We start from the raw sequence: 27,251 nt of genomic DNA, 5'->3' as shown, positions 1-27,251 counted from the left end.
ATTGAAGAAAGAGACCACAGTTGTTGAAAAATTGTTTCATCAAGACAACGTACCAGCTCACACTACGCTCTCGGTAGAGCAGTTCCTGGACCAAAAACAAATCACAGTGTGTGTTTTTCTGAGATCAAATCTGAGCTCAAATGAACACGTTTAGAGTCTGTGTCAGAAGTTAAGAAAAGAACAACAGAGTTTCTGAGACAACTGTCTGAAGAAGACCTACTGCACTGATTTGGTCAGTGGAAGACCTGAATGCAGCGGTGTGTTGATGCAGAAGAGGAGGAAGACATTCAAAAATGTTATGTTCAGTATAATTGTATTATAGCAGTAGTTATGTAGCCATACCAACAGATGAAGGCATAAATCTGTACTCACAGCCACATAACAGAGACCTCATCAAAAAGTTGCTCTCCGTCTCTCCAACTTGACACCTTGCTATGATAGGTGAGATGGTGCAGTATGAAGATCTCTGTCAGAAAGGATGGGTAGAGAGTGTTTTTTAAGGAGTGACAGAGCCATGGACTCATCCTCATTACTTATTTTCATGCACTATGAAACAATCTGCCACATTCTATGAATTTTTCACAGTGAATGTAAATAAAACATAACAGACTCAGTCTGTAAGGGTTTTTTCATAGTATTTATCCAAAAAAAAAAAAAAATCCAAAAATATTGTACTCAGTGTGCAAAGACCTTAAGCCTTTTCACTCATGGCTATGATTCTCCCCCATTCATTTGAACTGCCAGCGACCTCAAGGATAACAGCATTCAGGGATATCAAATCAAGGTAAGAGAGCCATGGAAACGATATTCAGGCTGTGGTTTGAATGAGAGGCAAGCAAAGAGTTCTGATATCAGCCGTATTGTTGATACATATTGTGGACTTCTGGGTGCTAAATTGCGGTCATTTGAAGTCAAAACGCCCAAAACATACTGTAAATCCCTGATAAAGTATTTTCTGTAGAATGCTGTAGGTTTAGGAAAAGTGGTTTAAAACTCTCCAAGAGTTTAGACCATATTGTGATTCAACACTCAACCCTATTGTTTTGCTGTATTTATTTCTTTTTATTGAGAGGTCCCACCCTCACCTAAGGGCAATGGAAAAGCGCATAATTCACATTTTTTCCCTGATTTCCTTTACATTTATCCATCCATCTCCTGGCCCATGTGAGCTCACTTTGTGCCACTCTGTAAAAGGAAACTTTGGTGGAGGTAACCAGGAGGCTGCATCATTTCTCTCTGCGCAGACAATTTGTTGAGTCTGACGGGAAGCTACACGGGGTCGTGACCTTGTCTAAACAATTCCCAGGAATCTCTCCTTACGTAAGTGAAATGGGAGGGGTGACTGATGCATTGTGGGTCAGAGGTGTGCTGATGCTAAAGGGGTTATATCTATACAGTTTTGCCCTGAGAGTATACATTATATCCAACAAGATTTGACAGAGCCGACTATAAAATCTTTGGGGAAAACGCCCCCCCTCCCCTCTCCTGCAGAAATCCAGTCTGAGCCTTAATCACAGAGTAAAGAGGCTTATAGATGATGGAGACACACATTATTTTAAACTAACATATACTCGTCTCACAGCCTGCTGTACTCCTACTTGAGACCACTGTTCACACGAAGCAGAGCTGTCTTTATCTGCCCTGAGGGAGTCCTTTGTGTGAGTGTAATGTTTTCTTTGAGTTTAAAAAAGGAAAACTGCAAGATAGCATGAGCATAAATCTTTATAAACTCAAACTAAATGCCCCCAATTAAAAAAACACTGCAGCCACATGTTTGGAATAGCTCTGGGGATTTGCATAATTGATGATAACAATGGAAATTATTTCTTTGAGTAAATAAACTGCCTTTGGTGGGAATTTGTGCTTGGTCTGGATCCAGTTAAATGTAAAAAAAAGATTTCAGACTTGTGCGTTTCACTCCCACTTAGAGGAGAGGTTTCCAGGAAAGAGGAGACAAAACTAGTGCAAAGAGAGAAGGGGATGCAGGAGGAGGCAGCACTGGTGACTCAGCTGGCGCTGCTCCTACCATGTACTTGGAGATCAAGGGTTCAAGCCTGGCTCTCAGCCTTTTTCTTGTGTCACACCCTGCACTCTTATCTCCCCTGACACTCTCCATGGTTCCCTATCTTAAAAGGCTGCTGTGTCAGACTAATCTGAGAGATGTATAGAACCAAAGGTGAGAGGTTTGTTTATTGCAATTGTAGAGCAACAGCTGCCTACGGCTACCAAGAAGTCAGAACCTTTCATTTCTTGAGCCTTTTTCTCTCTCCACCTGTCTTTCTTTCTTCTCTGTCCTGTGTTATCTGTCTCGCCACGCTGGGGAGAGCACTAAATACAGACGAGCGCTGCAGGCAGGAGGACGGGACAAAGAGCAGTGGCGGGATATTGGACAGGCGTGAGGAATGAGGCCCGCTGGCTTCACGGCGATGGATGTGGTGACAGAAGATGCTGATTGGCAGTTCTTAATGTGCGAGGATTTTCCAGTGGAGGAAAAAAGAGAAATGAAAGACTGAATGAGCATCAAATAGAAGAAAGTAAAGAGAAAGGAAGGGGGCAATGGGAGAATCAAAGAATATCAAAAAGCTAAAATACATAGAGAAAAAGGGAACAAAAAAGGCTGTCCTTTGAAGGATTGGAGGGCTTGAGAATTGAACATGAAGGGGACTTCAAAAACGTATTAACTACGGTGAGTGACCTAAACTTATCCACAATATAGAAGAGGGGATTAAAGAAAAAGTGAGTGATTGTCCGTGACATAAACAGTATAGTTAGTGCTCCCCCTAGTGGCTAGCTGCAGTTTAAGTCATAAACCTGCCTCCTCCATGTTAGCAGATGGAGCATGACACAAACTTTACATTTAAAATCCAGTTAGTTTTCCTGTGAAACATGGTTTCTATCACTATATTCATACATTTTCTACACACTTTATCCCATTCAGGGTTACAGGGGCTGGCAGCTGTCACTGCCAGGAGGCTGGGTACACCCTGGACTGGTCACCAAGTCAATCTTGCTGACATGCATGACTAAGACAAACAACCAGGCACTTTCACAGTCATGGCCAATTTAGAGTCATCAATTAACCTAACAATGATGTCTTTGGTGGTGGGAGAAAGCCAGAGTACCTGGAGAGAATCCAAGCATGGGATACAGGTAGAACATGCATACTTTGCAGAGAAACGCCTTGACTAGGAAGTGAAACAGGAACTTTGGCAACAGCACTAACCCCCGCACCGCCCGAGCAGTCTATCACTATAGCTACTTCTTAATAGTGGTGGGCGGTAATCCAGTATTAAAACCATCACCAGTAAAAATTCTGCCACAGAAAATATTTTTTAACACTGGTTTAAATGCATAAGTTGTGTTGTAGTGCACACTAGTGACATAACCACCACCACCGTTGACTTAGCAGAAAGATATGTGACAGATCCCACCTGTACTGTTGTATTTAAGCAGGTAAAAAGTGTGTTATTTCTTCTCCGGGGTTAAATGGCTGTAATAACAGCAACATACAGCGAGTGTCCTTGCGTTGCAAAGCGTCCCTGTCGACTTCATGGGCTTTAACAAATGCTGTGTGCAGCTTTGGATCGTCACGGGTGAGCCCAGCGCTGCAGCAATTAATCTTATAACAGGCTAAAAAAACTGATTAAAAGAATGTCTGAACTCATGACCCGCCTTTTTTAAGTCCACATAGAGTAAAAGAGCCAGAGCTGCTGCAAACTCTGTAGCTACATACAGGAGTTGGTACCGCTGACAAAGCTAAGATTAATCATTGATAAGCATGCTGTTTCTGTCAAGTTCTTCAGAATAAAAGTCTGTAGTCAGACTTTTTTTAAATCGAGCGATAATTCTGCACTAATACAGGCAGTCATACCTGGGAATACTGATTTCACGTGCATCATAATTAAATCAAGATAGACATCCTTATAATTTGGCGGTCTATCAAGAAGCCAGCTCAGACTACAACATTCATGGTCATTCATGTTGGCACTATGACAGACTATCCGACCAAAATCTTGACCCATCTTGGCCCACAGCCTGGCCACACTACAAGTCAGTAACTCCGTGGAAAACTTCACTCATGGTGCAGCTGTGTCTGACTTTAAAAACAACAATAATCCACCAGAAACATGAGCAAAGGAGCCCCAGCAGTGACTAAAAAATCTAAACACATTAGAACACTTTGCATAATGGCATGATAGGAAAACTCCACCCCTCAGATCTGAAACGGCAGTGTACGGTACTTAAATCAACTCTCTGCAGAGTAAGACTAACACTAGATGCTTAAACACTGTTAAGTAACTCCATCACTGAAGGCCATTTCACTCATAATGGAGTTACAATTACACTTTGGTGCTTAAAATCAACCATGAAATCACTGAGAATTCAACTCTTCAGGTTTTGCTGTGTAGTCCTGTTGAATTACAGACGTGGGGTGTTTTGAATACATCATTAATTAGGCCACACTACAATACCGTTTGGCGTTACTGGCCTGCGTAATCGGGCCTGAGGTTTGACAATGTGCTGCAACTTTGCAGTTGGGCCAAAACCTGCCTGAATTCCTGTAGTCTGATCTGGCCTTCAGCTGCAGGATTTCCGGTCTCTTCCTCTGCTCTGTAGTTGCCAGTTAGGTCCTGAATCATTTCACTCTCACTTTCAACCTTCCTCCACCCCAGCGTCTACCTGTAGACTCAGACAATGAGGTAAAGATTTTTTCTCATCACTCCTCAAATCCGTCTGTAAAATAAATCTGCGAGGAGTGACGAAGTCGGAGCATTACACCAAAAAAACCCAATTCAGGAAATGAAACATATAACTGGGTGCAGTCGCAAAGAAGTGAACAGAGTGACATATAAAGTCATTTTTCACAGGCTTGTTGTGGGGGAGGAGGGGAGTTGTAACACCTGGATATGCATTTAAATGCAGTATCTCTGTTTAATTTTGTATTACCGTGACATAAAACTGTTAACAGAAAAGGGAAAGAAAAATGCAACGATGTGATAATCAGGCCATATTACCCAGGCCTACTTCATAACGTGCAATTTCTTTCCAAGTGTGAACATTCCTTTGAAGTTTATTCCAAATTTTTATGTAAAAGAGCAGATGTTACATCATGTCTAACAACACACTTGACAAATGTGGCTCCTCACAGCGTTATTACCACATTACTAGAGCAGATAAGAAATGGCGAGAAGAAACATAACCAACACAAGACAGTGAACTTTCTCTACTTGTGAAGGTTTACTTCACACCTAAACATGAATCTGTTCTGTGGTCTGTACTGACCTGTGGGATCTCTGCTGAGTTCCTGGGAAGTTAAACGTGTGCTTTAGTTAGCAAAAGGCGTGTTGCGTCAATCCCACTGCTCCAGTCAATATATGTCTTGGCTCCAAAAGATGTCAGCAACACAACATCAGCACCTGTAAAGAAGGCATTTTACTTTAATTATAGAAGGAGGTGGAGATCCTATTTGTTGTCCATATTGAGGTGCAGAGCATGGTTTGTAAGATAAAGGGTGACTCCAATCATACAACATACAGTTTGATGCTAAGGCTTAGGGATGTGGGGAAATTATTCTGGAGAGAAAGTCTCAACAGGAGAGGATTTACTGCTAAGGGGTTTATTCAATGAAAGCAGGCTTAAAAACAATGGTTTGGTTTGGTTTAAAAGGGATAATATACTAAATAACTACTAACTAACTAACATCCATAAATGACGTGAATGTACTACAACATATAACACACTATAGTATGCAATACTTTTAAGTTCTAAGTAAAGGAGACAATTAAAATCTACCGTTTGACAAAAGCAGTAAGGGAAACAATGTTGCAAATGGGTTGATATCTCAAAGAGAAGATGCAAAATGGGTTAAAAGCAGCAGAAATTGGTTAACAGCAGCAATAAATGGCAAATAAGGATAAAACGTGGCATAAAAGTGGCAAAAAGAAGTGGCAAATGGGTTAAAAGTGGCAAAAAAGGCAAAAAAAAGGCAAAAAAGTGGCAAATATGGGCAAAGAGAAGTGGTAAATGGGTTAAAGGAGAAAGGAAGCTTTAAAATTGGTTAAAAACAGAAAAACTGCTTGAAAGTGTCTAAAAAGTGGTAAAATTGCTAAAACATGGCAAAAAGAAGTGGCAAAAATGGCCAAATCAGGGCAAATAGGTGAAAAACTGGTGAAATGGGTTGAAAAATAGTATGAAGAAAGCATTGCAACATCAGAACCCAGTAATAGCTTCAAACACTTGTCTGCTCCAAAATGAAGAAACTGTTAGCCGGGAAACTAGCATCAAAGCAACGGATCCAACATACATCACAAAAGCACAAATGGGGAGGGCCCATTCTCTGGGGGTTTTCAAGGGTCCAGCCCAAATCTGTGGGCAGACTTGCATATAATAGGAATGGCCATTAACAGTTGAGAAACACTATTTCAGTGGCACTAAGAAGAAATCTTTTAATTTGACAAAACTATGCAAAACAGACTGTAATAGATCTTTTACTATACTGTGTTAAGAGGGGCTTTTGTTTTGTCTTAATTAGACAGGACAGCTGAAGAGAGCTAAGAAATATGGGGGTGGGGGGGGGCTGCATGCATGAGTAGGACCAAAATTGAGGACTGTAGCGTCAGGATATGGGCGCCTGCTTTACAAGCAGTTTTGAAGGTTATAAAAGTAGTGAAATAATTTGATTTTGTATGTTTCCTCATCCTTCATTGGCATGGAGTAACTGTGCAAGCTTGCTTTCTCTTCCTGTCGTAGTGATGGCTCTTTTACTGACCCAGCTCATTTGGCTTGACTCAGCAAAAAGAGTCAGCTCTTTCAGCTCCCAAATGGCTCTTTATTCAGGTAGCAGTTTGGCTTCATTTGACCTGCCAATTTTAGCAGTGTTATAACACATTATTGATATTTCATCAGGTATTTTGCTCCAACTATGCTCAATTTTTAAAATTGATGAAAATACCATGTAATTGTTTAAAATCTAATGTCGATGAAATCTGTTCACTGGCTGGGGTGTACAACATACCTGACAGTAAACATTAATGCTTCACCACCCAACATGAGTCCTTGATGTATGGTGTGCCTGTGGTAGAGGATAAAAGATCATCCCTTGTAATCAATCAGATAACACACACACACACCATCCATAAACAAATGATACTACTGCTAATAATAATAATAGTAGTTAAAAAAATATAAAACGGCTCTCTAACGGGATCCGGCTCTTGTTGTTCACATAAAAGAGCCGACTCTTTGAACCGGCTCGTTCACAAACGACCCATCACTATCCTGTACTAAAATACTTCCCAGCGGGCTGATCTTCTTCGAATAATGCATGAACACAGAATAACAGAATAGCAAGTCTCTCCTGTTCATTCTGTTCTTATAAACTGCATGAGTAAATCACAACTAGCCAAGCAAGTATCCTTCATTACCAAACTTTAGTGATGTCTCACTTCAAGGAAATAAGTTTATTGTGCTGTTTTCAAATGTGGTCATGCCTGTAATCATACAGGATTGAGATGATGAGGAACATAAGCCCCCAAGTAATTAGGAAATGTGGAGAATCGAGGGAATCACTGGAAGCTCCAAGAGACGTGAAAGTGAAGAGAGGCAATAAAACCACTTACTAATAACAACAGGAAGGAGACAAAATGAGACAGAGGTGATGTTGATTATTAGACGTGCTTTTAGTCAACAGCTTGGACTCAATTTGACAACAGGGTTTTTAATTTTCCTCTGCCAGCAGAGATTAATCATGCACTGGAGTGTCATCATGCTAAATTTTGTACTTTCGTGATGATTTCCAGGAGGTCTGTGAAACATGATTTTACTTCATTACTTTAGGGGGGAGTGCTGCTTTCCTGGGCTTTTTGTTTTTCTGATCACGTCCATTCAATCTCTTTAATTAACCAAAGTTTTTTAAGTGCTTTTGATCTTGCGCTGTAAGCACTTTCAGAGGGTCCTGTTTATGGTCGCTCAACCCTGCTGCAAAATGTAGCTACTTGATTTTCATGTTGACAGCAGCATCGTTTGTTTTTGCCCCAGAGACAGTGGGGAGCTGCTGAACATCCATCTGTCTGTCTGTAAGCTGCAGAGCGTGAGTGGGTGGGTACAGTTTCTTTCACCAAACACATACATGAGACACACAAATAGCACATGTGACTCATAATTACAGCAGCCTAAGGGCTCCAAGTCTGTGCACAAATGAAGGAAACACACGTGTGCTCACAGATCTGTTTAAGATCTGGACTGCGTTAAACAATGATGACATAATTTTCAGCCTCCCTAGTCTCTCTTTTCAGTGAAGCTGAATCCCAAAATCTCATCGACCACGCATTTATCAAAAGAGTATATCTTCTGGGTGGGTACCTGCTTCTTTGTAGCTAAACCCCCCGTTCAACTCACCTCATTCTGTCTCTCACTGTCTAACAGAAGCCATCTATCACTGCAGGCACCATGGGGCGAGCTGGGAATGAGACAGTAATTCCTACCAGGGAGAAAACCAAAGGCTTTATCCTTTTTAAAAGACACAGGAGAAGAAGAAAGTCGAAGAACAGCAGACACCTTCCAGCACTCCCAGTTTTCTGGTGCCAAAGCAAATATCTCACAGCAAACTGAAGTGTTTAAGACTGTGGTTTTCTGTTAGTGTGGCTGTGAAAATGCAGAGCTATCCCTGCCAATCCTTCTCAACATGCATACAGATCATGTCAAATAAATCTTTAAGGTTTGATAGTGACCACTCCCAAGAATGTCATAAACAGTGTGGAATGAGAGTAGCTGGCATGACACCACTATTTTTTAAAAAATATAATTTTCAAACTTGAATTGACCACAAATTTAACAGACCCATTCATACCCTTTCAAACCATTCACACAGTGATGGTAGAGGTTGCTATGGAGAATTAGCAATCACTGTTAACTAATGTCATTCATACACATTCATACCCTTTCATATACCACTGGTGAAGCAGTGGGAGCAAATTGGGATTAAGTCTCTTGCCCAAAGACACATCGACATGTGACTGCAGGAGCTGGAGTTCGAACCCACAACCTTCCGATTGCGGGACGATCTACTCAACAAAGTCAAACAGTATTGATTTTTCAGGGCTGATACAGCAGTTAACAGCAGTTCATGAGACAGAAAACTGATATTTGGAGCTGATCGACAAACATTTACAGTGAAAATGAGCCATAAGTGTCAGTATTTTTAGGGATATTATCAGCATGATATTGGTATCAGCAAATATGAGGTTAGGGGTAAATATCAGTATTATTTTCCCCAGTTATATCTATACATAAATAACACATATATGCATTGGCTTTGAATGTTAGTGAAATTTATGAGTTTACCATCAGGTATGGGTGTTTGCCTTGGCCAGTGGTTCCAAACCTAGGGTCTGGGACCCCCAAGGGGGTGCCCCAAAGATCTTAAAAGGTGTGCGAGACTTTGTCTGTTCTGAAGTTGTCAAAATTAGGTTGTCAAAATCACTGTATTTTTCAGTTAATTTAACCCTAAGTGGTCATAGTCAGCATATTTTTGACACTTTCTATTGCTTTAAAGTTGGTAAAAACCCACTGATAGATGTATTGAGGGATCAATAGCACTGATTATGAAAAAATATAAAAAATAGAATAAAAATATATGAGGTTTTGGTCCAACACCGGCAATATATTTTATCTAAGATCATGGCAAAACTACTTACAAAGTTTATACAAGCGTTTTTTGGTATGATAGATGTATTTCAGCCTTTTCTCTTAGGGTTCTGTCCCTGAAACAAGCAAAATTTATGTTGAAAGCAATCTATAATGTTTTAATTCATGTGGGTCCTGGGTGGGGGGGGCTCAGCTTTTCTTGGATACAAGTAAGGGGGTCTCCAGGCAAAAATGGTTGGGAACCGTTTAGGGCGCCACATACTCAAGGGGTCCCATAAGCACTGAACATGTTGAATGATGTCCCAAACATAAAACAACTATCAGACTGTCTTACTTCACTGTTCCTCTCTCAGCTTCCACAGGAGGCACTTGGTTTTCTTTAGTTAAAAAGCAAATATTTGGTGATAGATTGTAAATCTGGTGTTCAAAAATCTGAACTACTTTATTACTAATTATCAGAGATGAAAAGTTTATTGGCAATCAGTAAAAAAATACAGAGCAGTGGTGGACTTACTGTACATCACTGTGGCATGCTGACATGCCTACTCTGAAGTGTGTTGAAAGGAATAATGAAGTATCAATCAAAAAATTATTTGCAATTTTGAAGTTCTCTAATTGTGGCCTTTAATTCTCTGTTCATCTTGACAGCCCAAATCAGGAGGCAAAACATGATCAGTATCATGACTGATCTCATTCAAAGACAATTGTAATTGGCTGCAAGAACCCAGAGAAAGGCATCCTGAATACACAAACTTGCAAATTAAACTGCAGCGTTACGCTGTAAAAAGGCTTTTGAAGATATACTAATAAAATAGCATAGCACTTCATAGTCACAAGTCAGTCACGGGTCACAGGTCATAAAACTGGGGGTTGGTATTCAGCTATCAGGTAAAATCAACCTTGATTCTATGGTCTGTTCTCTTCCCTCAGCAAAACGAGGGAGTAGAGGGAGGTAGAGCCTCATGCCCAGTCAGTCAGAGATGAGTGCTTGTTATCTTTTTGTGGTTCTAACTATGAGTTGTGTTAAGGTAGGTAGGTAGTATCAGTATTGTCACTACCTGGTGCTTGCATGCCTGGAGCATCAATCTGCTGAAGGTGGCAATGCTGTTTGGGCTGTGATGGCCATCTGGTAAGGTATGGTGTTGGCATGGTGGCTTTGAGCTCAGGCATGGAGGCTCTTGGATACCTGAGCTTACTGTTCAGCCCTCTAGATATCATGGAGAGGGCTTGCTAGATATTGAATTGAGAGTCAAGCTTTGGTATTTTTTAACAAAAAATGCTGAGCCACTGTCTCCAGGATGGGTCACAAACAATTTGTAGATTGAAAACCTCAAATATAACAAAATGGCAAAGTGCTGAGAGTCATTTATTCTACTTGGCATGTTTAAAAAGTTATGTTTTCCTCCCTGAGGCAGATTTCTTCCTCCAATTTCATCTTAAAAGGGACCACATCCATAAGAATAAGACATTTTTATCGAGGGAGCAACAGATATCCTGAGCCAGACCTGCTAAACAGATTATAGTCGTCACCTGAAAGCCATCCCTAGAAAACAAGGTTATTTGTGGGTTTTGGCATGTTACCATCTGACTCCATAGAGAAGCAGAATTTGTGTTTTCATTTTGGGCCAATTTATCATCTGCTGCTGACACATTTTATAAATCTGTTTCTGGGATTTTGTATGAAAACAGTGTCTATCTAAATCTGGTTTGTTTTGTGTGTTGCCAGTTTTGAAGACATTCATATGCAGACTAAACTGGGCCTTAACATTTTCTGTCAAATTAAGTGAATTAAGGAGAATAGCTGTGTCTCTCTGGGAGATATCGGAGAGAATATTTTTTAAAATGTCAGACCAGCGAGGCTTTTTTAACTTGACATCCAGGTAGAAACCTCTGTGTGTGATGTAGACGTAAACAAACCTCCCTCCAACTTCACACGCATTCTTTGCTAATGAGCACAAAAAGCTGTTTAGGTTCAAACTCTTTCCTGAGTCTGCGCCGCCCGGCTGGATCTTTGAAGTACTCTTCCTCCTCACCTCGTTAACCCGCTCCCACTCTTTTTTAATCAGCGGCCTGTTTCTGCTTTGCCGTGAGCCAAATCAAATATCTGGAAATAAAACATCTCAGTCTGTGTCATGTAGCGTGAAATATGATAATGTATGTAGGAGAACCGTTTTTTTTTCAGGCCAAAATTGATTTTCCACTCGGTTGCGGCTGCAGCATAATCCATCACTTTTGCATCTTACTGAACTCAGATGAACAGCATGTTGGTCAAAGGGCTCTAGCTGCTTAGATAAAGTAGCCTCATATGCACCTTACAGTCTCTGATGTGATATCTCTTTTAAACTGCAGTCATAAGAATCTCTACTCTTTATATCCCCTGTAATTTCTTTACACATAAAAATATCCATTCAGTTGTTTGTTGTAGCTGCAGCTTCTAATGTGCAGGAGAGTGCTTGCAAAAAGGAACGATTAATGTGGAATATTACTTGCATTAATAATGAAAGCCCAGACGGCAGGTGTTTGTGAGTGGCATGAAGAAACTATAAAGCTCTTTGCTTATGTCTGAAAGAGTTACAGCAGAAGAGACAGTCTCAGTTTGATTGATGAAGTTATCAACATAAATAGATGCAACTATCAAGCAAGAGTCCTGATAAGGGCTTTAGCAGGAATCAAGAGATTGATGTATACAAGTCAGTCAAGAACTGTCAAAAGTCAGATCTTTCAAATTTGATATGATTCAAGTATGAATCAAATAATATTGATAGCTGTTTTGACACCACAAATCTTAAAAACAATCCAATATTGGGCTTTTAAAATTCAGCTTTATTCATAAAGTCTGGCAGTCCAATTCATGAACTAACCACACTGCAAACATTACAGACTAAGAAATATTTCATTGATAAAAAAAGAGAAAAAGATCGGAGGTCTAATACAGGACTAAATTATATATAGACCTGTTAAGGAAGTAGTTACAACAGATGGCTAACTTTATCATCATTAGCTTTAGCTAATACTAACATAGCTATGCTAGCTACGTAATAAATGTTAATACAAAAACCAGCTAAGTTAGCTTTAGCAATGTGAACTTTAGCAAATGTAGCTAAACCTAAAGTAGCTAAAAACAGCTACATAGCTATATATCTATCTATACCTAAGCTGGCTTTAGCAACGTGAGCTTTAGCAATTGTAGCTAAAACTTACTTAGCAATGTAGGTATATAGCTTATGTATCTGCTTTGTGAGCTTAGCTTTAGCTACATTAGCTAAGTAAGCTACATTACAACATAAGATATGTAGCTACATTAGCGGCACAGTTTTATTAAATATGCAGCTATCTACGCAGCTACATATGCAATGTTTTCTGCATTGCCTCTATTCTACATTTTGAACAAAACATGGTGCATCTCAGGAATAGAGCAGTGGCCTAAACTGGGTGTCTGGCTACCACTGGTGTTGGTTTGTTCATAGAAAGTAAAGAAAGTGGTTGTTTTGGCGTGTGTCGGATGGTGCCAGTGTGTTTTGAGCTTTAGGATGAACAAATGAACAGGCTTCAGTCTATAAAACAGACTTTAAAGTGTGAAAAATGATGATGACTAAAGAAAAAGACTTCAGCTGATGTAGGTCAGTTGGTCCAGCCTGAAACTCCACTAACTTATTTGTTCGTACATCCAGTATTTACAGCTGATATAGGCTGATTCTTATTGGCTAAAAATTTGTTCCATAAATACTCAGAGACACTTTCCTATCGGCAGACACTGATAACTCACTTTTTAAGCTAATATCTCAAATGATGCTGATAATATTTTATCCCTACTTATAATCCAGCTATTTCAGCCAGTAAAAAGAAGTATGAAAGAAGTTGAAAACTATGTCTGAGCAAACAGATGGCACTGCTGTAAAAACTGAGATCATTAACACTTTAGGCATGTGCTACCATGAACATACGACACAGCAGTTGTCATCTAGAGCTGCAAATGAGGAACTCTTAGCAAATGTTATGTCTAATTTTAAACTTTCTTATTAGTTTTAAAGACAGAGGAGGAATCTGAAAGGAATATGTAATAAACTTTATTATGATTGATCTAACTGCTATCACTGACAGTGACTGAAAAGCTTCAGAGACTACAATATCTTAAAATAGGCCTGAGAAAAAGGCTGAGGTGAACAACAAGGTCTAGGTTGTTTTAGCAGTCTGACAACATTGCATATTTATAAACTCCACAGCATCCCTACTGTCAGTTATTTATGCCACTGCCCGTTTACTTCCTTTAGCCTCTTTGGGTTCTCCTTCATGCTATTTTTAAATGCTGAGTTTGTTGACCCCAAATAGCAGCCTTGCTCTAGGTCTCAGCCCCAGCAGAGGTCTCATCCATCAGGATAAATGATCCCACCTTTCTGCAGGCCTTTAAATGGGTCACTCTCAGGGCCACAGATGTGCTCCTGGGCTAATTTCTGCTTCAAACTAAAAAATGAATGAGCAAAGAGAGGGACAAAACAGAAAGATAGAGTTAAAAAAGGACATCTGGCATTGGTCAGCAGCACAGACTGTCATGGAGTGCATTTTTAGTGCTTTGGCTGAAACTGTGTCAGTTTTATGGAGGCAGCCGAGACTACTTTGGATGAGAAGTTGGTGCTGGAAAGTGGAGAGGTTAGCAACGCCAGGTTGTTAAACTTTATAGACCTGTGGATTATTTATTTGTTGAAGAATGAGCTGGTTAGCCATCCTGTTTCCCAAAGAATGACATTATATTTGTTCTAGCTAACCAGAGTTGTTTCCCTGCTGGACCAAAGAAGCTGAAAAAGCCTGTCTGACATACTGGGCTGGCTGTTTTGCACGCCCACATTATCAATGGTACAGTGAGCAGCAGGTACAGGACACAACCCAGTAACCTTTAAAATACATTCTCATCACTGCAGCTGCTGTATGCTGCATGGAAAAAGCCTTCCTGCCTCCTTTGCACAAGCTGCCATGAGTGAAAAATAACACACCTGGTGAAGACAAGGCACCTGCTAAGAAGTGCTATCATGTTAATAAGATGCAATATTTAGACCAGATCTGGAGCAGAGCATTCTAAGACCATTTAAAAGCATAAACTACACAACAAGTGGCATTTTTTGCTTGATATCTACATGACAGAAAGTCTCCAAAAGGCACCAACGAAACAGACATGTTCAGACACTTTATTAGCTTAAGTTACAACTGGTATGAAGCAAGGAATTCACCTACTCAAAACAGTATACCTCTGCTTCGAGCCCTCATTCAACTACATGTTTTAATTCACTTGCTGTAGTGTAAAAAACAGAAATATTGTACCTGCATGTTATCTCCAGGGACTTTTGATGCTGCAAACACAACCAATGACCTATCATCAATCTCTGCAAATTAAGTGCATCCTTGTAGTCTTCTCCAATCGTCTCAACTTTTCTGCAAATTTGACCCAACACCTTAGACCTTAGCCCTTTAACTTTAACTTAACTTTATGCAAATAAAGCATATTTTGTCAGAGTTAATGCATTACAGGATCCATCAGCACTGACTGTCTGTCATCATCTGATGAATGCTCTGTACCTAGAGGTGGATTCTTCTTCAGCTCTGGTGAAGACAGAGGTCAGTGTTAAACAGTTTCCAGATAAGTTTTCCTTTTCCATGTGGTGTTTATGTGCCACTTCTTTAATCCCTTGAGCAATATGGTTCACCTGATTAGTCCATAGTCGAAAGCATGTTAGATTACACAGCTTTACCTGTGCTCTATTCAGAAGTGACGTCACTTTTAGCGAGTGGCATGACTGCTCAGCTGGGCAGTGTGGCAAAAAGGTCTGAGACACAGCTGTCTACTCAGTGTGAGACCAATAAAAACAGGGAAAGCAGACTCATATCTACTTAAATTAGGGATATCTGGCCTTGACAGAGATCCATACTGTTTCCTAAAGGCACAGTAGATCGTGACATTGATGTGGTCATAAATCAAGCTTTCTGACATTGTTTGGACCTGATTTAAGAACGTAAAGCAGAGCCTGTGGGTTCACATCAGCCCAGTTCTTCAGTGATGGATGTGAAACTGCATTAAATTCAAAAAGTTTTCTTGATACAAAGCTTAAGACTGTTTCATTGATTCATTTACTTCTCCTTACTTTAGCTTATCTGTATAAAGGTTGCTCTGTGTTTTTTTAAATGTTTGTAAAACTTTAGGGTAGTCTAGTTTAATTTAAACACCAATTAAACCTTCAATTTATTTTTGATGTAACAAACTCACACCGTACAGCTCTCAACTTTCATATATGTCATATAAACTGTTATAACATCAGATAGGCCTGCTTTCACTTCATGAAGCGTTCACAGAAATAACTTGAGTATTTAGTAGAAATCAGGTTCATAAAAAAAGCATGCTTTATTCAATCTGTGAGAAATATCAGTGGACTTGACTGTTTTTTGGACTTTCTCTGTATAAATCCAGCCATGTTAGTTGGACATCACTGGACTATTTTTACAGATATAAAATGTAAATGTAAATGTACTTTATTTATATAGCCCTTTACAACACCCCACAGGTAACCAAAGTGCTTTACAAACAATCAAATAGCATTAAAAACACAGCACAAGACCAATCCATAAAGATAAAAATATTTATAAAAACAGATTAAAAGCATAAAACACTCACAGCCCTACTAGGTATTAAAAGCCATCCTGAATAAATAAGTCTTTAGTTTTGATTTGAAGAGGCTCAAGTCAGAGATAACAGGCATATCAGGGGGGAGCCTGGGTGCAGCAACAGAAAATGCTTGGTCACCCCAGTGTTTGTATTTTGATCTGGGAATTTCCAACAAAAGTTGGTTGGATGACCTCAAAGCCCTGCCATGTTCCTGAACAGTTAAAATCTCTGATAAATAGGACAGAGCGAGGCCATGCAGAGCTTTAAAAACAAACATTAAAAGTTTAAAATCAATTCTAAAATGGACTGGAAGCCAATGAAGGGAAAAGAGAAGGGGAGTAATGTGCTCACGTCTGGTTGTGTTTGTTAAAAGATGTGCAGCTACATTTTGCACAAGCTGAAGGCGTCTGATTGAAGACTGAGGGATTCCAACATAAAGTGCATTGCAGTAGTCCAGCCTGGAACTTATTAAGGTATGGATAGCTTTCTCAAGATTGTGACAGCTTAAAAAAGGTTTACATTTGGCAAAAAGACATAATTGATAAAAGCATCATCTGTCATCATAAGATACCATGTCACTTTACATATAATTAAACCGTATGGTTGATCTACTGAAATTTAATGTCTTCATTTTCCTTTAAGGTCAGAGAAAGGAGAAAGGAGTGGAGTTTGGATTATATTCATCACTAACTAAATGCTAGTTGTATCTACTGAACTATCCTAGCTTCATCTTGCATCTTTATTAACAATGTAGTTCATAAAAAATAACAGCAATTTTTAGCTGAAATAACGCTGTTTACTGTTTCCTGCCCACTGATTTTCGTCACCATTATTTCTGCATCTAACGTCACATGCCTAGGCCTGAAAAATAAACTTACTTGAATGTGATTTTCTTATAATTAAGGGGAATGAATTTAGCTCAAATACAAAAATCATGATGCAGATTTGTTAAAAGTAAAAAGTCAAGCTCTGCCATGTCTCTATTCAAAGAGGCGAAGAAATCAACTTTTTAATTTTACGCTGTTTGGTTCAAACCTTTCTGATGTATTTCAGCTGGCAAGGGAATCTAATCACCCACTTTATATATGGTGTCTGACATTATTTTGGTTAAGATGAAATGTTTGATGGACTAGCAGAACTTTTATGCAGATATTTGTCTGTAGAGACAAATACAGTCAAGGGATGCTGGTTAGTCAGCACTGACAGTGTTCTGTTTGTAGACTGTTGTCAGTATAGACTGTTTAACCTTTACAGACCTTTTTAATCTGACATCACAGTCTGTTCCATCTCCTGTCTGTCTGCAAAAGGGAAACATTAGTCTCTGGATGAAAGTGCTCAATAAATACTCCTGCAGCCAAGTCTGTGCAGTAATCTCTGTAGTGCACATTTTGTACATGGAAAGTTTAGAAAGCTTGAAATGTCAGTCTTAGATGTCTGCTGATCATTTTTGAAGCATTAATTAGCTTTTTCCATTGTTGCATCAACTCATTTGTAACAGATTCACTGAATGGGCCTACGCTAGCATAAATCAGCATTACAATTGACAGCATGACTCTGTGTACAGATGACTTTAATCATATAAGAAGCTGAAAACAGAAAGAGTACTTGTAAATGCCTCTGTGTAGTCTGATGAGCATATTTTATATTTCACTGAAACTCTAAACAAAGAGGTTTTCATGAGGTGGGCTTCAAGGCCTTAAGATCACTGCCTGTGCACAGAGAAGCACCTCTTTCAGTCTGCTCTACACAAGTTTCTGTTTGGGGGCGTCCTCAAGGGGAGATTACTTTATTTGACAGAATCACTGACATTTTTGTTAAGTAGGTTTATTCTACTTTGTCGCTTTCTTTTACTTGTATGGCTCTGAAATATACTTGAAAGGAATTAATGATGAGAATGCATAGTAGCCTAATGTCAACAGCAGCACTTCTGAAATCCACAGTAAGTGATGTCATAGATAGATATGATAGGTCAATACAGACTATAAATTTACTACAAACAGAAAACCAGGGCACTTAACACAATTAAAATCACTGCACCTACACGCAGATTCCACATCTCTATGAAGATTCTGTAACAAGACATTAGAAATGATGTACACTCAAACCTTTATGGTAACAATACTTAACAAAACCAAAAACAGTTGCAGCAGTTTTACAAGTTCAGTTGTTTCTGCACTGATATCAAAGAGAATCAATCCTTAGTGTATAGGATTATTTACCTCAATAGGTGCTTTTCCACTTACTGTAGGAACTTCCTCCAAGAACTAGGGACCTTTTGAGGAACTCTATGCTTTTAAATCACAGGAACCAAGGTCTAAATTTAGTTAAAAATTGGCTCTTTAAGACTCCCTTCTCAGTGGAAGTGCTTTCCAAAGACCCATGAACTATGGGGGTTGGGGAGGCAGTGCTCAATGTTTTGGATTGGCAACCAAGTTATCAACTTTATGAACGCTTACACACAGATCGTTCCCGTCTAACAGTTGACAAACATTTATCTGTGGCCCCAGTCAGTTTAAGACCTGAAACCTGTCAAAGACACCTAACATCTTCATTAATCTTAGCCAAGTCCAGTCGCCCCATTTGGATCAAACTTTTGATAACCATGGTCTGATTGACTAAAAACCTATAAAGACATTTGATCTCAATTATTACAGACCCAGAACCTTTATTACATCCAAATATAAAGAGGAAAAGTGCAAATCACAAAAAGTGAAGTCCAGTTTCTGCTAACTGATATGCTTGGTCAATTAACTATAACATCCTTGGCATCCAAATCTTTCTAGGTAAATAATTTGATAATGCACACCAATATTGATTTGCAATGTCATCCAGAAACTTGGCTGCTTATGGATGCCTGATTTCATAATCTTAGTGAGACTTGAAACCATGATGAAAACACAGACAACAGTGGCCAACAGGAACCATTTCATCCTTCAAGAGAAATTCCTGGAACTAAATGGTTCTGAGAATTTTTGGTTAAAAATCACCTAATGAAAAAATGCAGGACTGGAGAGCTTCTTGAGCAGCACTGATATAAAAGACAGTACTCATTGGAGGAGGGTATGATTTTAGAAACCAAGGCACTTGTCTCAACAAAAAAGAAGTTTAGAAAACATTTATTATGCTTGCATATTCTTAGTTCCCTTGCATTTCAAACCCTTCAAGACCTAGGCTATTGTCTCTCCTGGACTTATTGTCTTAAAAAGCTTGAAAACATCAACCCTGTGGTGCACAGTCAAGATCTAAATATCTTCTTTTCCAGGACAACCTGGGCTTTAAGAACATGTGTGCTGCACATCTGTGTCAATTCTAAAAAAAAAATATGGGACTATAAAGGCAAAAGAAAAAATAAACAGATATTAAAACTTTAAGGTTTTTATGTGGCACATTGTAAACAATGATGACTTAAGACTTTTTTGCACAAACTTGTTCTCCCATCTTTCTCGGTAACCAAAAAGTAAAAAAAAAATAATTATACTTTGACAAATATTGACATATTTACAAAAAAAAAGTCTGTGTGCTTCTTTGTGTTGGCTGTATTTGTGCCATTACTCAAAGCAGTTCCTGTCTGCTGAGACACAGAGGGCCACATCACAGGCTCTCTGTCTCTATTTCTCTCTATCATGAGCTAATCAGATTGTTCCCCACATGACCTGCACATTGCAGTATGACACAGCATAATGGGACGACAGGAAAGCCTGCCATTTGTTGACAGCCCATCACAAAACATTCTGGGAAAACAGTATGGTGGTTAGCTTTAGCAGGTAATGCAAAAAGATGATCAGAAATTGATGAAAAAATGGATAAAAACACATTCAATATCAGATTTACTGGTGTGGATTTAATCTTCGAATACCCAGAAAAGTCACCCAAGTTCCAAACCTTCTAAAAAAGCTTTTGTATGGGATCCAAAAGAATGTATAGTGTCACTGGAACAGCAGAACTGCTAGTTTCAGAAAGGGAAAAATGTAAGAGGCTATGATTTATGTTTCATAAGTTATTAAACTTTTAATAACCTGTCTCTGATTTTAAGCTGCATTAATCATAAAAACGGCAAACTCCTGGAGGGAATGCCCATAGAAACTAAAGTCTGCTTTTGTGCCAGGGAGCACATTAATCCTAGTGTAAAATTGGGCCTTTTAACATAAAAACTCGTGGGGATTGACTCACTTTTGGCGGCAGCCTCTAGTGGTCATTCTAGGAACTACTTCTTTTGGCATTGTTGTCCTTTCCTGGCCTCTCTTCTTAGCCACAGGGTTGCTGCCTGGTCAACACACACATTCAAGACGTGAAATATCGGTTTTGATCCACAGCTTGCAGGCTCCATCTACTCACTTACACCTCCATCCCATACAATACCATCTTTTCTCTGTCTGACTGTCTCCCTTTGTGCCTCTTGGTCCTCTTTTCTCTGTTTTTTATTTTTATTGTGACTCTTTTTCTCTTTCACTTTCCTGTTTCAGCTCACTCACTGTGCAGTGTGTCTTTCCTCACTGGCTGACAGATAAATTGCTCACAGCATCACTTAATTCAATAATTGTTGTTTTATTCTTGATTAATTTGAAAGCACAGAGGTCTGGTGAATTACAAATAAAACATGGTGCTGCTCTACCACTGAGAGGCCCAATTTATTTGTGTCCAGTCCGGCGTAGCTCCTGGCCAATTTATCTCCCGCTCACAGCGAGAGGGAGAGAAGGGGAAAGTATTGATCTTTGCTTCTCAACATCAACAAATGAGACCACTGGTCGGGGTTCAGTCAAGCTAAACTACAGTATTAGCATCAAGAAGTTTAGAAGATGTTTCAAGAGTCCTTGAAGTATTTCTGCTGTGGTTATTGTGTGTTTACAAGAGACTATACAATTAAAAGCAGCTTTAAATGATTTTAAACAAAGCACTGGGGTTTGTTTGGCTCTATGTCTCATTATTTAGTGCATTAATCTGAGCTTAATGCTAATTTAAGGTTTCATAGAGGTCACACAGATTGGCATTAATTCCCTTAAAACCCCTCCATGATCCCTGAGCCGATCACGTGTGAATTCCACTTTAATGGAGACGAGGGCCCGAGTCATTAATTCCAAGGACGGCTTTGATTCTGCCGTAAACCAAAGAGAAAGGCGCACTGATAGCCGGACTGAGAGGAAGGAGGGAGTATTCCCTGAGCAGGGGGGAGATATCAAGTGAAATCCGTCTCCCACTCCTCTCCTTGCCGCCTCCTCCTGTTCCTTCCTTCAAGGAGAAATAAGACAGAGTGAAAGGAGAGGGTTGCCAAGGTCACTTTCTGTCTCTTTCTCTTCCCACACAATCAAAATATAAATGTTTATCCTCAGAGGACGTATGAAAATATCATTTCCGCTCGTGATGGCAGTCCTGCTTAATTATTCACAGCAGTGGTTCATGTGAGTAATCTCAGGGCTGCTGAAGATGCCCAAGAGGAAAGTCAGGAAGAGAAACACGGAAGATTTTTAACATCAGTCGTGTCACTGTCAAATCAAAAGAGACGCCTCAGACAAACTGGAGTGAAAGAAATACTATGAACATTTATGCTGATTGACATGTTTGACATCATTAAGATAGGAATTAGGGCATTTTTCTACATCAGTAAGCAACATGATTCTGAAAATCTATTCAAGGTTGCTCTACAGTCATTAAACAGTGGCTCTGCCTCATAGTGGTGGGCATAAATCAGAAGGAAACATCCATATTTACAGATTATACTCATGGTGTTTGAACGCTGTTAGGAGGTAGCATTAATCAGGTAGCATCTGATTAAGTAAATTATAGAGGTGTGCCATCCAAATTCCTTCACTGAATGTCATAGCTCAATGCTTTGGTTATATTGAGTATAACTTGACGCAGCTTCATGACAACTTTATCCACATTTTCTAGATCCAAATAGCAGAAAATCTGGCTGTTATTACAAGATGCTTCCAGTGCTATCAGGCTGCTGTTGTTTACATCTGCTTAAAGAGCACTATGGCAGCGAGGCAGTGGCCATTAAAAACAGCTACAAAGACTACAGGGCTGTGCTACAGTTTAAATAGTGTCTAACCAGGATTGTGGTTAATAGATATTTGGTTTGAGTGAAATGAAGTTCACTAATTAAGATAGTATGTCTTATTTCATGACGCTCAACAAGTACATTTTACCTGTGGCAAAGGCGGTATATTTTTAGGCCTGTTTCACTCTATTTTAAAGCAGCAGTTTTCTAAGTGCGAGGTGGACCTCCCCTGGGGGACAACAAATCACCTACAGTTGATTTGCTCATGCTTCTGCTGTACATGCGGCAATTTGGACAAATTTACAGTTCACAGTTAAGAGTGGTCTCACTAGTGTTAACCTTGGCTGCTCTCCTCAATGTATACAAAAAAGAGCCACTCACTTATAACTCTAACCTTAGCAGAGGAAAATATAGACTATATATAGAAAATACAATGTGCTGTTTTGTAAGCATGCAACCCTTCTATGTTAAATGCCTTATCTCTCAATTGTACCAGTTCACCGAGCTGACCTAAACCTTCACATCTTAGGCGTAACTATCTCTTACAGTGCATTTGTGTTTTAGCCTTAGAAATATTTTACAGTAGTACAGAGTCAGCTATTGAAGTAAGGATTTTCCTGCATTGGCCCTGATGATGCTCAGTGGCTGCTACTGGAGAGATTAGCTTGGTCGTAGCCACAGCGCAAGTTTTTGTTCAACTGGACAACGTTTCTTTTTTAAAACAAAGGCAGAGAGCCATACTCAGAGCTTTCCATGATGGAAAAGATGTTTTCGCTCTTCTCCCGGTCTGCTTCGGCATAGGTTTGTGATCGTTACGGATGGGGTTTGCCAGTGTCTCCAATGGCTGCTGCTGCTGTAGCATTTAGCTCAGATGTAGCTGTCGGAGAGCGGAAGTTTAATCTAAACTGGACCACATTTATTTTTTTTAAAACAAGGGCAAAGAGCCACAACAAAAGCTTTTCTCGACAGAGGAGATGCTTTTGACCGAGAAGCTCTTGCATTAACAATCTACCACAGCTCATGCGTAAAACATAATTTCGTCTTGTCGCTCTGATTGGCCCGTCATGAATCAGACAGATGAAACATTCCTCCAATCACCTTCACAGAATTTCCTGCCCTTCCCAAACAGTCCAATGGGAGCTATCCCAGATAAATGTGGAATACTTCCATGCAGCACATATTTGAAAAAGTTGATCTGGTGTGTCAGGTTACCTATACCCGGTCTGGCACTTCAACAGGCATCCCAGATAGTTGCAGTCAGCCACATACTAGCTTATAACCTAATCTTGTTCAGGGAATAGATCTAATTCAGTTAAACCTTATGATATACAAGGTAAAAAACATGCAAGAAAAAGGAGGGCAATGCTTTATGATATGTCTTACTATTAGGCTATTTCACTGCTGGTAGAATACAAACAGCTGTAAACAGGTTCTGTTTGCATACATAAAACACATGAATCACCTGGAAGGCACAGTTATTGGACTGCATCATCACAGTGCACATTAATTTCATGAGCAAGGTTAAAATGTCATGCATTCAAACCTGGCTGCAGATGATTAATGTAAGAACCGTTGCACACTCTTACATAAATTTTAAAGATCTATTGCAAATCTATGCGTGTCTTTTTTAGAACATATCAATGAAGAAATAGCTTACGCTGCTGCTGTGCAGCTTAACGACTTTAATAAATCACAAAGTGCTCCTCATAGCCTAATTCTCTCTGCACTTCTGAGGGAAAAGACAGAAGCCTTCACACACCAGCTCCTCCTCGCTCACCTTAGCTGCACAGATATTCAGATCAGCCGGTCTCAGACACGGAGACGGAGAGAGGGAGAGCAGACGGAGAGGAAGAAAGAGTGCTCCTCCTGCATCATTTTGTTTCCAAAGCTTTCCAAATTACCAGCTTCTTGAAATAGTTGTGCACTGCTCTCTGGTGAGATGAAATGGGCGTGTGGAGGTTCAAAGTGGGACAGAGGGGAAGGAATCAGAAGTGATGCCGACGTTCTTTGTTTCTCTGTCACAAACACATGCATATTGTAATACTTAGCTGAACAATTACACAGTCACACACTTGCTTTTTGCTTTGTCACTGTGGGATAGGTGAGACTATTTTGGGCTACCATGTGAAACTAAATCACTGCTATAAATACGATGAAAAATTGCCTCATGTCGACAAAATCACATGGGGGAATCCTGCAACACTGACTGTAAAAACAAAAAGCAGGAGGCTCTTTGATGCTTCCTGAAAGGATGTTTTGAAGCCTGGAGTGAGATTTGTCGCCGATTGTCATCCTCTCTGTTGTCTGGGGACAAAAATTCATATTTGGGTAAATGAGCTCAAATGTTTTAAGCCAGTATTCTTGAGCCTTAACAGGAAATTATTTATTAACTGACATTTCCGGTTCACATCAGCTGTAGAGGCAGTTTCCCCGGAGCCATGCAGCATGTAAGGGGCAGCAGGGTAACTGCAGCTAACGGCTCTTTTGCTTGAGCTTCTACATTCAGCTTCCAGTTGGAATAAAAGAGCACTAAGAGGGGTTTTGTGAGCCTCTGTTGAAGAATGCTACAGTCACATTAGGACACAGGCACTGGGTCAGTCAACTGCACATTCACGCATGACGGGTGGAAAACCCAAATGGAAAGAAAATGGTATGGTTTGGCCTAAAGGGAGCTCATTTAAAAACCCAGACTCTGTTTGGTCAGCAGAGAGGAGTCTAAAACAAAAGGCTGAGCGGCTGAGTAGAGGCAGACACAGCGCTTTGAGGCAGTTCAGATGATTCTAAAAGACATTTGCAAAGATATACAATGAGAGCAATAACATTTCATCACTTGATCTCCTTGAATTGGTTCTATAAAGACTTAAAACAGCAGAGGTTGGATGCACAACACAGAGGGTAACAAACACACAATGCCACTGCTTTAGCAACCCAAACTCAAAACCCATGCAAGCAGATGAGTGCAGATTTCAACATTTGAATTATAGAGACCTGGCATCCAAAAACAAAGCTGAAGAAGTCGTTCTTTCCAGAAAGAGGCAGTTGGTGAAGGCACTAAAAAAGGGAAAAGAACTGGCCATGTCCATGAAAACTTGGCTGTGTTGAGGCAACACTCTGTGTGCTGGCTCAGAGCATTTTGTTCATGCAAATGCCTCCTGATTTAAATGTCATTCGCTCAAAGATCTAAACTATTTAAATGAGCTCAAATCCCCACAGATATGGGACAGGATATCAAGTTTCAAAGCATGAAGGAGAAAATGTGGAAATTGCTTTGAAATAAGGCTGAAATTTGAAGAAAATCTGTGGAAATCTCTTATGAAAGGAAAGGTTCTGCATCACTTCTGTGAATGTGTTTGTCCACAGTGGTCGGTTATACTCTCTGCAGCTCAATTTAGAAAGCGGGTGCTGCCAAATGCAACTGCAATTTTCTACTGATATAAATCAACAGTTTTGATCAAAGACAGATTTATTTCTGCACTTGCAGAACTGTGAAGAACTTTAAGGCATGTTTGGGCCAAAAATTGTGGCTGATTTAAGGTGTAGACGTTTTAGGATTGGCACAACCCTGGTCAAACCCTGGATGTCTTTACATTTGACCAATTGCATGGGATATAATCTGTTGGAGAAAATATCAAAGCCCACACCTTTAGGGCACAGTAAGGGGTGGGTATGGTCAGTAAGCACAGGGTACAATCTGACTGGGTAGTAGGGTAATGAGGCCCTGGTGGGACAAAAGTGATGCAACTGAGCTTGAACTTAGCTGTCAAGCAACACACGTCTGGCTGCCCTTCTCCCCCTCTCAAGCCCTGGGTTGGGGCACATCGGGCCCTGTAATGAATCCTTGGCACCATACATGCCTAAAACTTATGCACATGACTGTATTACAGCTGGCCAATGTGCTAATGAGCTAAAAGCTAAGAGCTCATTTTGAGCTACAAGTTGTTTATGTAGCTGTTATGTTTATTTCTTTATAATTTAACTTAATTGCTTTAATGCAATTACTTTTCCCTGTAATTTTCATGAGTCATGTATAATCTGAGTTAACAACTAGGCAATAATAGGGTAACAACAGCTCACGTTTACTGTAGCGGTCAGTTTTTACTGCCTCGGCTTTGGGTTAGGAAAAGACAGAACCATGTGGCCCGCGCCTACCCCGAGACACTGTGTCACAGCGTTTGTGTTTTTGTGTGTTTACTGCAGTTAATGCAGGTTAGTAGCCATATATGCAGCAAATGCCCATCTGTTGTTATACTTGAGTGAAATACTTGAAGCCAGCCAGCAGCAAAGTCTAGCATTGACTCTAGACCTATGGTCAGTGTTTTTCTTTTTCCATAGGTCTAATCTGTTAAAATTTTACTGGAGTCATAATCATCAGATTATGGTACATTTCTGTTTTTTAAACATTTTTAATCCAAACACCTCTGCTGCTGTCACAGGTAGCAGGTGAATGAAAGAAGCTGTGTTACCATCTGCTTTAGGATATCACCTAGGGATGCATGATATTATCAGAATGATAGTGGTATCTGCAGATTTTAGCTTAAAAGGCAATTTTGTATTTTTGAAGCTGGGTTGTATAAGGTATTTGGCAACAGTAGTGCCATTAGCCTCCATAGATTTCAGTGAGTGCTGCCCCTTTAAGTATGACGTGCTTGGGGAAGCTACGCTATACAGCACCACAGATGGGTATAGCTGCGCAAGGTTAAGGTAAAAATGGGCCGAAAACCAATGCTGGCTACATCGCATGCAATATCAAAAATGTTTGAAGTGTTTTATTTTTACCCAGAAAGCTGCTGTGTTAGGCACTATTTTGCAATGTGAGCTTCGGCAACCAGCTACATGCTCTTCTGCCTCAGCGTATCGCAACAGCTGTTTGGGTCTAGCTTCCCCAAGTCTGTCCTGTTTGAGGGGCAACTCTTACTAAAATCACTGGGGGTAAATGACACTCTTATTGCCAAGCACCTC

The 27,251-nt window shown here is 39.9% G+C and overlaps 1 protein-coding gene across 4 annotated transcripts in view; it reads right to left on the bottom strand.

Moving 5' to 3' along the window:
• Positions 1 to 27,251, bottom strand: part of kank4 (KN motif and ankyrin repeat domains 4) — a 170,576-nt gene that overhangs the window by 92,602 nt on the left and 50,723 nt on the right. For 2 of the 4 annotated variants that reach the window (XM_041790797.1, XM_041790799.1), the window contains exon 2: positions 5,284 to 5,417. The exons of 1 other annotated variant lie outside the window; for it this stretch is intronic. The gene's annotated coding sequence lies outside the window, so the exon portion shown is untranslated. Of the gene's footprint in view, positions 1 to 372; positions 467 to 5,283; positions 5,418 to 27,251 lie in introns of all 4 variants that reach the window. One more of the 4 variants, XM_041790798.1, reaches the window with a different exon arrangement.

This window comes from Cheilinus undulatus, linkage group 7 (assembly GCF_018320785.1).
Source record: "Cheilinus undulatus linkage group 7, ASM1832078v1, whole genome shotgun sequence".
Classification (NCBI taxonomy): Eukaryota; Metazoa; Chordata; class Actinopteri; order Labriformes; family Labridae; genus Cheilinus; species Cheilinus undulatus.
This window is presented reverse-complemented; position numbering and strand designations above follow the sequence as displayed.